We start from the raw sequence: 11,976 nt of genomic DNA, 5'->3' as shown, positions 1-11,976 counted from the left end.
GCAGACTGCTAGGTCCGATCACACAACGGCAGCGAGTGGAGGTGTCTATTCGCAACACATGCAAACCCTAGTGACATCACCGAAGCGATCAACCAAATGAGTGTGCCGCACCTCCACTTTATATAGGCGCCCGTCGCGGGCTCAACACTTGGGCCTCGCACGGACCCTAAAGCCCAAAATCTGTTCGGCCGGGATCTGAGTCCGAGTAGGATCACATATGACTCCTGGCGTCCGATCCGGTCTCACAAGTTCCTTCCCTTAAGCGCGCGACGCCTTAGGTTCAAGTGACTTGGCCACAGTTCAGATCACCTCCAAACTGCACGGTTGGTAGTGGCCTCTAGCAAGGCATGCCGACCACCAAGCACACTATGAAGCCGGTTGGCGAACCTGTACATCATACTTCCGTTCCCTTTGCCACACGATATATATTGTCGGGCTCAAGGTGAGTTTGTAATCCTTGTGCTAGCCTGACCTGTTTCTCGTTCCAGTGATGCCGACCACAAACCGTATTATCTCATAATCCTTGTCGCATGGCCATGCTTATACTGGTCGGATCACATGAGGGGCCTAGAGTATATCTCTCTTGATCGGAGGGCAAATCCCATCTTGCTCGACCAGTATCGCAACATGGGTCTGGACAAGCGTGAAACCTACCTTTGTAACTACCCAGTTACGGAGTAGCGTTTGGTTGGCCCAAAGCAGGTCTGTCACCATCCCGAGTACATGCGCCAACTTAAGTCTTAGGACATAGAAGATGATATTTCCTTGTGTTTATGAATAAAGATAGTCCTTGGACATTATCAATGATGTATATCAGCAAGTACGTGGCTTGTTTGTGGGACTATGCATTCTATAATTATTCTCCTAAAAGGTCCCTAGTCGAAAGGGCTATGTGGACGCGCAGCCAACTACACTAGCATATGACACGATCGATGGCTTAGTCTCACTAGCCATGGAGCATTGGATGCTAACCAGATAATATGGACTCGGAAGGATCTGGTCGGATTCAACGTAGTCGGATCCGAGTCGAGATAAGGTCTGAGTCGGATAGACCCAACTATGAGACGCAGCGATATGTCATCTGTGAGTATCTAGTACAACATATGTTACATGATTGCCTCTAGGGCATATCTCCAACAGTCTCCCACTTGCACTAAAGTCAATCAAATAGACATCAGATGCCCATAGCTCTAACGTTCCCCTCACGCTTGGGTTGTGGAAGCGGCTTAGTCAACAGATCTGCAACATTTGCATCCGTGTGAATTTTGCATAACTCTACATCACCATTCTTTACGATCTTTCATATCAGGTGATATTGCTGATCTATGTGTCTGACCTTGTGGTGATTCCTCAGCTCCTTGGCTTGTGCAATGGCACCAGAATTATCACAATAAAGGTAACAGTTTTACCGAGGCTGGGAAAACACCAAGATCATCCAAAAAGTTCCGGATCCACACACCTTCCTTTGCAGCTTCACAGGCCGCAATGTATTCGGCTTCTATGGTAGAACCGGCCACCGTATCTTCCTTGGAACTCATCCAACTCAGTGCCCCTCCGTTCATGACATACACGAATCCGAACTGTGATCGAAAATCATCTCTGCCGGTTTGGAAACTAGCATTGGCGTAATCCCTTATGACAAGCTCTTCCTCACCTCCATAAACTAGGAACATCTCTTTATGTTGGGGAACATAGCATGCAATTTCAAAAAAAATCATACGGTCACGCAAGATCTATCTAGGAGATGCATAGCAACGAGAGAGGGAGAGTGTGTCCATGTAACCTCGTAGACCGAAAGTGGAAGCGTTAGGTTAATGCGGTTGATGTAGTCGAACGTCTTCATGATCCAACCGATCTAGCACCGAACTTATGACACCTTCGAGTTTAGCACACGTTCAGCTCAATGACATTCCTCAAACTCTTGATCCAACAGAGGGTCGAGGGAGAGTTTCGTCAGCACGACGGTGTGATGATGGTGATGGTGATGTGATCCGTGCAGGGCTTCGCCTAAGCACTACGACGCTATGACCGGAGGTGTAAACTATGGAGGGGGCACCGCACACGGCCAAGAGAACAATTGATGTGTCTTTGGGGTGCCCCCCATACCCGTATATAAAGGAGGGGAGGAGGAGGCCGGCGGCCAGGAGGGGCGCGCCATGGGGCGAGTCATACTAGGACTCCACTCCTAGTAGGATTCGCCCCCCCACCCTTTTCGTTTTTTTAGGAGTAGCAAAGGGGGAAGAGAGAGGGAGTAGGAGAGGGAAAGGGGGGACCCCGCCCCCACCACTTGTCCAATTTGGATTGGCAAGGGGGGCGCGTGCCACCTTATATGGCTGGCCCTCTCTTCTACACTAAGGTCCATGTTGGTCCATTACTTTCCCGGGGGTTCCAGTAACCTCCTGGTACTCCGAAACTTATCTGAAACTTCTCGAAACCATTCTGGTGTCTGAATATAACCTTCCAATATATTAATCTTTACATCTCGACCATTTCGAGACTCCTCGTCATGTCTGTGATCTCATCTGGGACTTCAAACAAAATTTTGGTCACCATAACACATAACTCATAATACAAATCGTCATCGAATGTTAAGCGTGCGGACCCTACATGTTTGATAACTATGTAGACATGACCGAGACACATCTCCGATCAATAACCAATAGCGGAACCTCGATGCTCATATTGGTTCCTACATATTCTACGAAGATCTTTATCGGTCAAACCGCATAACAACATACATTGTTCCCTTTGTCATCGATATGTTACTTGCCCGAGATTCGATCGTCAGTATCTTCATACCTAGTTCAATATCGTTACCGGCAAGTCTCTTCACTACAAAAAAACAAACTTCTGTAGTGATACATGGTTGTCACAGTAGGTCACGTTTTCCGTCATGCATGTACATCCATGACGATTTTATGACAGAATCAAGATAGTCATACCTGTATTGTCGTTGAAGTGTTCCATGACATTACCAAAATTATTATCATGGAAGTGTCCACTTCCATGACGATAAATCACGCGTCATAGAAGTGCTTTCGTCAAGGGTGACCGACACGTGGCATCAACCATAACGGCTCACTATTAAGCTATCGGGTCCGGTTTTGGATCCGATAACCCGTTAACAGCTCGGACCAATGGGGATTTTCCATGTGTAAAATTCTCATTGGCCGGAGGAAACACGTGTTGGCTCACCGTTGGGACAGATGTCATCCACTCATTGGACAGGAGGCGCCTATGATATGTCAACATGTGGCACGACCCAACAGAGGCCCATTCCGGTGAAAAGGCCGGGCCTATCAAAATAAGCAGGCTGGCCCATTAGCGGCCTACTTGAGTCAGGCCCATTTACAAGTACGGCCCATACAAGTTACACATAATCGGTGCATCAAAGGCCCATTCTAGATTTGACAATTTCCAGCCCATTATCAGTTTAAGCCCGTTAACGGCTCGCTACGTTATTGGGCCCAATTGTGGCCCGAGCTTCTTTCGGCCTGTTAGCAGCCCATCGTCAGTTCCAGCCCGTTAATGGCCCAGAACGTCTTTTGGCCTTTTCTCGGCCCATTCTGCAGTTGGGTGAATTCTAGCCCGATGTGACTTTAGGCCTGTCCTCCGCCCATTCTGTAAATGGGACAACTCTTAGCCCATTTTGTCTCTCGGCCTGTTAACGGCCCACACAACAGTTGGGCCTTTGACTTTAGGTCAATTAGGGGCCCACATTCCGCAGGGCATCATTTCAGCCCAACGCGACTTTCGGCGTGTTAAAAGCCTAGTTTGCAAATTGGGCCTCTTCTGGCCCATAACACTTTCGGCCTCTTACCAGCCCGTAAAGTAAAAGGGCCGAGAAAAAATTGACATTTATTTCGGCCTGCTAAAGGCCCGTGGGCCATTTCCATTTATACGGCCCTATCAAGCTTTAGGCCTGTTGACGACCTACTAAGATCCGTTGTTACGGTGGGCCACATCATTTGGGATCCACTTAATATTATTTTGACCAACCCAATTAAGGCCTGCTTTGACTACACATGTTTGTTCGTTTGTATGGCGTCCAGGAAATGTTTGGGCGTGTTGGCCCCCGTTTCAATGATATAACATATTCAAGAATTATCCTACTCTATACTACCGCCTCTAAAAAACATACACTATTCAATAAAAAGACTAAGGCATAGAAACATAGAATAATCCTACACTATACAGTAAAGAAATTACAGCCGAATATACCCACTAGGCATTATAGTTCAGCACCAGTGATAATAAAGCGTACACAAACAACAAACTACATACATTGGACAAATAAAGCTCATACATCATGGACATGCATCAACAGAACTTACCATTTGAACTATAATCTCTTCAAAAAATAGGATTGGCCGGATTCAGATAACACAAATTTCAGTATGCAAAATCTCCAATTCCTTTGTGGTTACCTCAGTATCTTGTTTTGATTCCCGCATCTAATACCTCCATGTCCAGTCTCAACTTGTTGATTGTACGTTGAGAATCATGTACACGTTGTCTTGCCATCTCTAGTTGATGCTCGAGAACATCAGCACATTCCAATTCCAATCCATTATCATTCGGTAATGGCCATGCCACACTTCTCGCACATCTTTGTGTTGATGTCACTTCATCCTGAAATGTTTCTGTAAGTACACATGACTAGGGCAAAAATATAGTTACAATTGTGAAGCGAGCAAGACAGACTATTTTGTACATTTGTAGATAAGGCCTTCCCTCGTTCATCTATATCCGAAGGATAGAAAGGAAACTATGACAATTTACCCGCACTCCTCTCCACATTTGCAGATAAGGCCTTCCCTCGTTCATCCTTTTCTCCCACAAGATCTTGATGTTCCGTGCAACGCACAGGCATCTTGGTAGTCTTATAAAAAAATAGAGTTGGTGATGATGGTGTGCCTGCCATCCTACAATATAGGTCATCCGATTTATATCTGACGGATAGGAAGAAAACTATGGCAATTTTACAAAAAGATACCTACACCCCTCTCCACATTTGCAAATAAGGCCTTCCCTCATTCTTCCTTTTCTCTCACAAGATAAAATACTCATACAAATGCATCTTGATGTTCTATGCAATGCACGAGGATGTTTCCTTGGGGGTCTCTCCAGCGCGGCGTGGCCGTAGTTGCAAGTTGACGCCCCTTGAGATGCCGACGTCGAGGAGCACTCGGATTTCCTCTGATGAGCAGGTAAGATGAGTTTGATCACGTAGTAAATGCATTCTAAAGACTACTTCCGTGTCCATTTCCTAATTCTCCCCCTGCCCACTGCTTCACAGGTTAGGATCGGTGCGAGTGGATATTGGCTTGCATATTTACGGGAGGGTACTAATATCAATTTGCACAACATTTACAATGGTGACACCGTTCCTGTAGAACCTTTGGCCAACATTGGGATCAGCCATGCAACATGACACCGCCTGAATTGGTACGATGGAACCATGGTGAGGTTGAAGAAGATAGCACGAACCTTGCACATGGCGGTCAAAGGTGGACCATGCTGTCTGCGGCTGATTTGTTGTCGTACGAGTACAAAGAAGCTATGCTCCTTTCTAACCGCATCTTCGCGGTGACAAACCAGGGGACTTGTTTTGTATGGGACACATCCTAAGGTATACTCCCTCTCTCCCAGTTTATTTGTTTTTAATGTTTTCGTCTTATAAGTTTCAAATTCAAATTTAGAGCTCCCCATCACATGTTGAGATTACAATGTCCATTAAATTGTTGCGTGCATGTATAGTAAAGAAACAAATCTCGAGTTTAGCACAAGTTCGTGCAGCGGTAGCACCACAAAGCATGGCGCAGGAGTTACATTTCCCTCTCAGGGCCCTCAGAACTGAGCTTCAGCGCCTTACTACACCTGCCTTTGAGTCAATAACATGTGGACCCGATAGGTGGCTGGTCCACATGTAATGCTCCTGAAGGCAGAGGGGCAGTGGGGCCGAGAGGGGTGAGCCGCAGGTCGGGGGATGTGTGGTGCCATGGGTTCGAGCGGCGTCGTGGGAATCACGTGTGGCTGTGGTAGAAACTTGATGCTCGCCGCATTTCAGGTGGCCCACATGTCATGCACACAAAGGCAAAGGGGCGGTACGGCCGAGAGGGGTGAGGCACACGTCGGGGGGCGTGATGCCGTGGGTTTGAGCGGCGTCGTGGGAGTCGCGAGTGGCAGCGTATGAAACGTGATGGTCGCCGTAGTTGAACTTCCATTGACAAGCTGTCATGTCTACGGACACATGCATTGCATACCGATCACTAGAAGGAGTAGTAGAGAAAGCTAGGCGGATAAATAGTTCCTTATAGTCAAGCGGATCCACGCTACTACTTGTTCCAAAGACATGCACACCATCGAAATAGTCCATCTATATCAATATACACCGAGAGGGAATAATTTTTTTTACAAGAGAGGAAATAGTTCATCCATCCATAATGCCCTGCTGCTGGTGCAGCCTTTTCTTCTTCTTCTTCTTCTTCTTCTTCTTCTTCTTCTTCTTCTTCTTCTTCTTCTTCTTCTTCTTCTTCTTCTTCTTCTTCTTCTTCTTCTTCTCATTTTCCATGGAAGACGGCTTCGCAACAAGCTCTTTGGATCTTGCACGGGCATCGAGGGTAACATATTTTATCCGCTCGTATGTCAAGGGATAATTCTCCCATCCAGACGACCTTAATTCCAGCCTCTCGTCACCCTTATGAAGATTTGTACCGAGCACAAAATTTGCTACGTCGAATAGGGATGGTGTCTGTTTATCACAATCTTCTACAGGAATTTTGATTCTGGTTTGTAGGTCAGCGATGCTTTTCAAATCAAGGTTGTACGGCGCCAGCTTCTGTTTGTCCCCTTCGATGGCTGCCCCACAGAAGTATATGTACTCCCGAGACAAGAAATCGTGAAACTCACCTAGTATGGAGGTCGCGTGTATGATGAGGTACACCAAAACATCATCTTCAAGGCACACCTGAAGGACGGCGGTGCGTTGTATCTTTCCAGTGGCACGCTCCGTGTACTCTGCGTCAAGACCGATGACCTTCATCTCTACCTTTTCGAGGGAGTTGGATACATTGTTGATCCACTTCCGAACAACCCTTGGGTGGTTAGTGACGGTGGCAACTACACTCAATGAGCCTTCGACGAGGACATGTTGGATGCTAAAAACTTGCATATGGATCTCTTTCGCCATTTGGAACCGCTGGAACGGAGGGCTATGGTTTGGAGAATTAGGATTAGATGGCTAGTCTAACTGAAGTAGATGATTATTTAAAGGGGCTTCGAAATTACTCCAGGAGTATGCGAAGAGGTTAAAACAATGTGAATGCAGTGGGGTTTAGATGCAAATGAAGACGAATGAGAGGTGAAGAAGCCAAGGAAAATTGGTTCCCAATGGAGAAGTAAATGGGAGAAGTGGCGTGCAGGTAGTTGATTAGACGACTAGGTAGACTAAATGAAAGAGCTATGCAGGTAGACTGAGGAGTCGTACCTGTTCCTATACGTGCCCATCCTTCTAGCGCTACATGTGCCACTTTCTAGTTGAGGTCACTCTTTTGAATCACCCTGGCGAGACATTTTACGATTCCTTTTTATTTCTGCAACTTTCCTGATAGGTGGGACCTATGTAAACAGATAAAAAATTGTGTCATAGCTGGTTCAGATGGATATTGGCGCGTGCGTGGGAGACACAACATTCTCTGGATAAGGAATACACGGTTATCCTGAGAAAAGAAAAGGCCCATCTTCGTGCTTCCGCATGCACGAGAATTTGGTTCTGCTTGCAATATGGATGATACCTAGAGGATGAAGTGAATGCAGAGGCATGCTAGCACGGGAGACCTATTTCCGCTATACAATACTAGAGTACTCATGTTCCTACTACTACTAGTAGTAGTACAACTATGGTACACTTGATGGTCAAAATACTATTCATCTGGTCCTCACAGTGAAGTGACAACACCCTGCGCCTGACACTAGTCCAGGCGACGTGTTCAGGTTACCAAAGTCAGCCTCACCTTGTGCACTATGCAGTCTGTCACCGCCACTGTATAACACATTAGCATGCCTCGCCTCGTCTCCCTCTCCCCTAGCACCACTCTATCTCCATCTCCATCTCCATCTTACTGTGCCCCCACGTACGTCACCTCGCTCGCCTCCCCCAGTACCACTATTCCCTCGCTAGCCGCTCCAGCACCAACAACCTTCTCCCACGTAGATCAAGCCCCCCAAAAACCCCACCTTCCAAACTCCACCATGGCCGAACATGAACTGCACAACATCCATATGAGCCGCGATTGAAGCAATCTCCCCAGTGACATCCTTGACCTCTGTTGTTCGTGTATGGATATGTTGAGCGCCCTATGGCTGGCTGCATGCTCGAGGGACATGCACAAGGCCATTTTCGAAGCGAGGCCTAAGCTTTTCAAGACACCCTGCTTGCTGCTATCTGGTCTTGCGAGATTTGCTCACCATGATACGGAGGCATACATGGTCCCCTCGATTTCAATCCGATCTCCATTAGCCGAAACTTCTTTGCAGGTATGTAGTGTGTCGCCGTACATCATTTCCCTCGACTTCGATCCGATCACCATCACCCGAAACTTCTTGGTAGGTATGTACTGGGTCAGCATGAACTCCCACTGGATGGCTGCCATCAGAGAAGACGGGAAAAAGTTGGTGCTCGTGAACTTCCAGACCTCCCATGAGATTATCCTTCCTCCGTTGGATTATATAGAGTTTTACCATCGCGGTCCAAGTCATCTAGATTACCACATTAGTTGGACAGACCTTGTTTTGCAGAAGATTGTACTCTGCCAAGTGCCCACACAACATGCGAATTACACAGGCTTCAAGCTAATTGCCTTTTTCGACCGCGGACTCGCCTATCTTGACGTCGGTGCCTTCTTTAGCTGGAGACAATGCATCTCGCAGTGGATCATCGTCAAAGATGATACACACTTTTGTGATGCTATTGAACACAATGGCATCATCTACGCGATCGACAAAGCAGATGGCACCACGTATTGCTGGGACGACGCGTGTAAGTTGTTTCCATCTAATGTTAATGATGACGCCATGACACTGTTTGAACTTTTTGTGATGATTGGCATATCCCTGTTTGAGCAGAATTTGAGTAGAACTATGGCAATGTATTAGAGACGCCATAAATCAGGTATATTTGGAATGAGTTAATTCATGCGATTGTGACCATGTCATTACAACCAATTTGTACCCCTGAATAATCAAACGGTTAGGAATATATGAATATTCTCCCTATTTTACAGTAATCTATATACTACTACTAAATATGAGTGTGTATCAATGGCCATGTTAGTTTCCTCATTTTCATGATGTAGAAACATGCACCACACTGTTGGTTTCATCTAACCATACATTAGGGAAGTAAATGTACATATGGAGAACTCTATATTTGGAAGTAGTGAAATTCTGTAATGCTTACCATGTGTACGTACCTATATTCACCCTTCAGCAATCAATGGCTAGAATAATACCCTCACAAAAAATTTGCCCATAGAACACAAGTATATAAAAATGCATGGTCTGTTAGTTACCTTGAAGAATTTGTTTGTGACGACAGAACATGATTACATAACATGCATGACATGGTAGTTTCCTGTGAAGAATCGATTGCGAGATAACATGAGTATAACCATGCATGGCACTTCTATATTTTTGAACCCATTATACATTTCCTTGTATTTTCCTCCCAGTTCCAACAGGGACATATCAATGTTGTTTCTTGCATTATCCTACTCATACTCTGAACAATGCTGATCTTACATTAACAATGTATGTCCTTTTTGATATGATGAAGTGTCCCTACATTTACTGCCCTTTGTAATCACACCACCTTTGCCAAAATCAGGGAAGCACAACTGGTTCCTCGCTCGATCAGACGACGACAAAAGACTGATGATCATTCAGACACATGAACCGGAAAAGTTATATTGCTAAAACCCCACTATATACAAGCACCGTGAAATACATGAGTATCCGGATAGTGGCTATTATGTCTATGAGGAGGATACCAGCTTGTTGGGGCCTTCGGGATTTTTGAGTTGGAGGCGGGTAAACAGCCTTGGTTCACACTCTCTGTTTCTCGGACTCATTTATCCGCTTAACCAGGAGATCACCGTTGGTAAGGACCTTGATGGCGGAGAGGCTCTGCTTGCTATGGAAAACTGTGTCTACATGGCGAGCCCTAGGAGTTTGGGAGCAAACTCCCCTGATTGTCAACGATACAACCTGCAGCCAAAAGAATGTGAGAATGACAAAGGCATCTGGATTAACTTTGATCCTTGGATGTCTCAAGTACGACAGGTAGTGATGTGGTTCAAGCCTTCAGGTTGATAGGTAATTGGGTTGTTGCATCGAAAGGGTGGAGTACTGGTGTCTCCGGATCACTGGTCGCTGAAGCGGGGCTGCAAATTATGATGGTGTTGGATCATCCCTCTTCGAATGACTTGTTGTCTTTCCTGCTTGTTCTGGCTTGGTAGTTCTCTCTTTTGTTATGCATATTCCTTATCATTTGGCCATCCTTGTCTATGTCACTCTTACTATGTAATAGTTGCCTCTATTTAGAATGTCATTCTCGTCTGGATCAGGAGAGTCTGAGTGCTGCAGATGGGTGCGTTTTGGTGGTGTAGAAAGACTTCTTATGAACTATCATGTCTTGTTGTTTATGTCAGTAGTGGTCACTAGTCAGTGTTTGAATGTTGTATATATCGTTGTTTCGAACTGTTTATTGTCTTGAACTGCTGGTGGGCTAAATGAGGGCATCACCATTCTCCAGTGTTCAGAGTATATCTCCTTTTTTTCAAGTTATAATTTGAGCTCAGTGTCTTTTCGATGATGTACACTTGTTTGGGCTAGTGAGGTGTCGTTGAATATGGGCCGAGTAGTAATGCAATGCCAAACAGGTCAATTATGACTCTCAGGCCGGGCTTTCAAAAGATCCTAAAAAAGGCCGGGCTCCCCAAAAAAGAGAGAATTAGGACTCTTAGGACAACATGTGGGCGCCACCGGTGTTTTTGTGCGCTCGCGCGCCGAGAGCCTATTGGCGCATGTTCGTAACTCATGCTACATTTTCATCCCCAATCTCCCGCCCCCCCCCCCCACCTCTGGAATCTCGATTCCTACTCCAGTTCCCCCAAATCCCCCTCATGTACTCCCTATACTCAAGCGCACTATCATGTCGCCGGTCAACACGGACCTCCGAGCCGGAGATCCTGAGGTCCGTCCTGCCTTCAGTCGCTGTGTGCTGTCGCTCAACAGTGGCATGTCGACGCTTGATGACTAGTTTGCCGGCAAAGTGCTGATGGTAATCATCAACAGGGACTGGCCTCCTGTCTCACCGGACGACCTTGTCAAAGCTCTTGGCATTGCGCATGACATCCAAATAAGTGACTTGCTCGTCGAAGTCTGCCCGCCACCGGCTGATTTCTTTGTCAGGTTCCCGACAACTTTTGACTTCAGTCGTGTATTCGAATCTTCCCGGTGTTTGTTCTGCGATGGCGCGCTAGTGAGCTTTGATCGGTGGCACCCAGGATGGGGCTCGGTGCCCTCTGAGGTTGAGTTTTTAACAAAGCTTACCTTCCACGGCATGCCTCGACGTGCTCGGAACAGCGAGTCCATGAATGAGCTTATCAACGACTTTGGAGGTGAGCTCGTAAGTATGTTTGTTCGTCCAGATAGCTGGGCTCTAACGGTTATGGTATGAATGAAGAAGCCGTCCACCATACAGAAGGTGATTGGTGTTGAGATACGGTGCAGGAATCGGGGTTGTACTATTCGTCGCCACCAAGGCCGCCACGGACCATGTTAGGGATGTACCTGTATCGAGTGTTCATGCATGTCGAAGAAGTGGTCAATCCATCAATCGCAGTCCTGCCGCCGCTGCCGGTGCCAGGGTCCATCGACGATGTCCATTGCAGGAGTCAACGCCAGACTTTCCCC

Source organism: Triticum dicoccoides, chromosome 3B (assembly GCF_002162155.2).
Source record: "Triticum dicoccoides isolate Atlit2015 ecotype Zavitan chromosome 3B, WEW_v2.0, whole genome shotgun sequence".
NCBI lineage: Eukaryota > Viridiplantae > Streptophyta > Magnoliopsida > Poales > Poaceae > Triticum > Triticum dicoccoides.
This window is presented reverse-complemented; position numbering follows the sequence as displayed.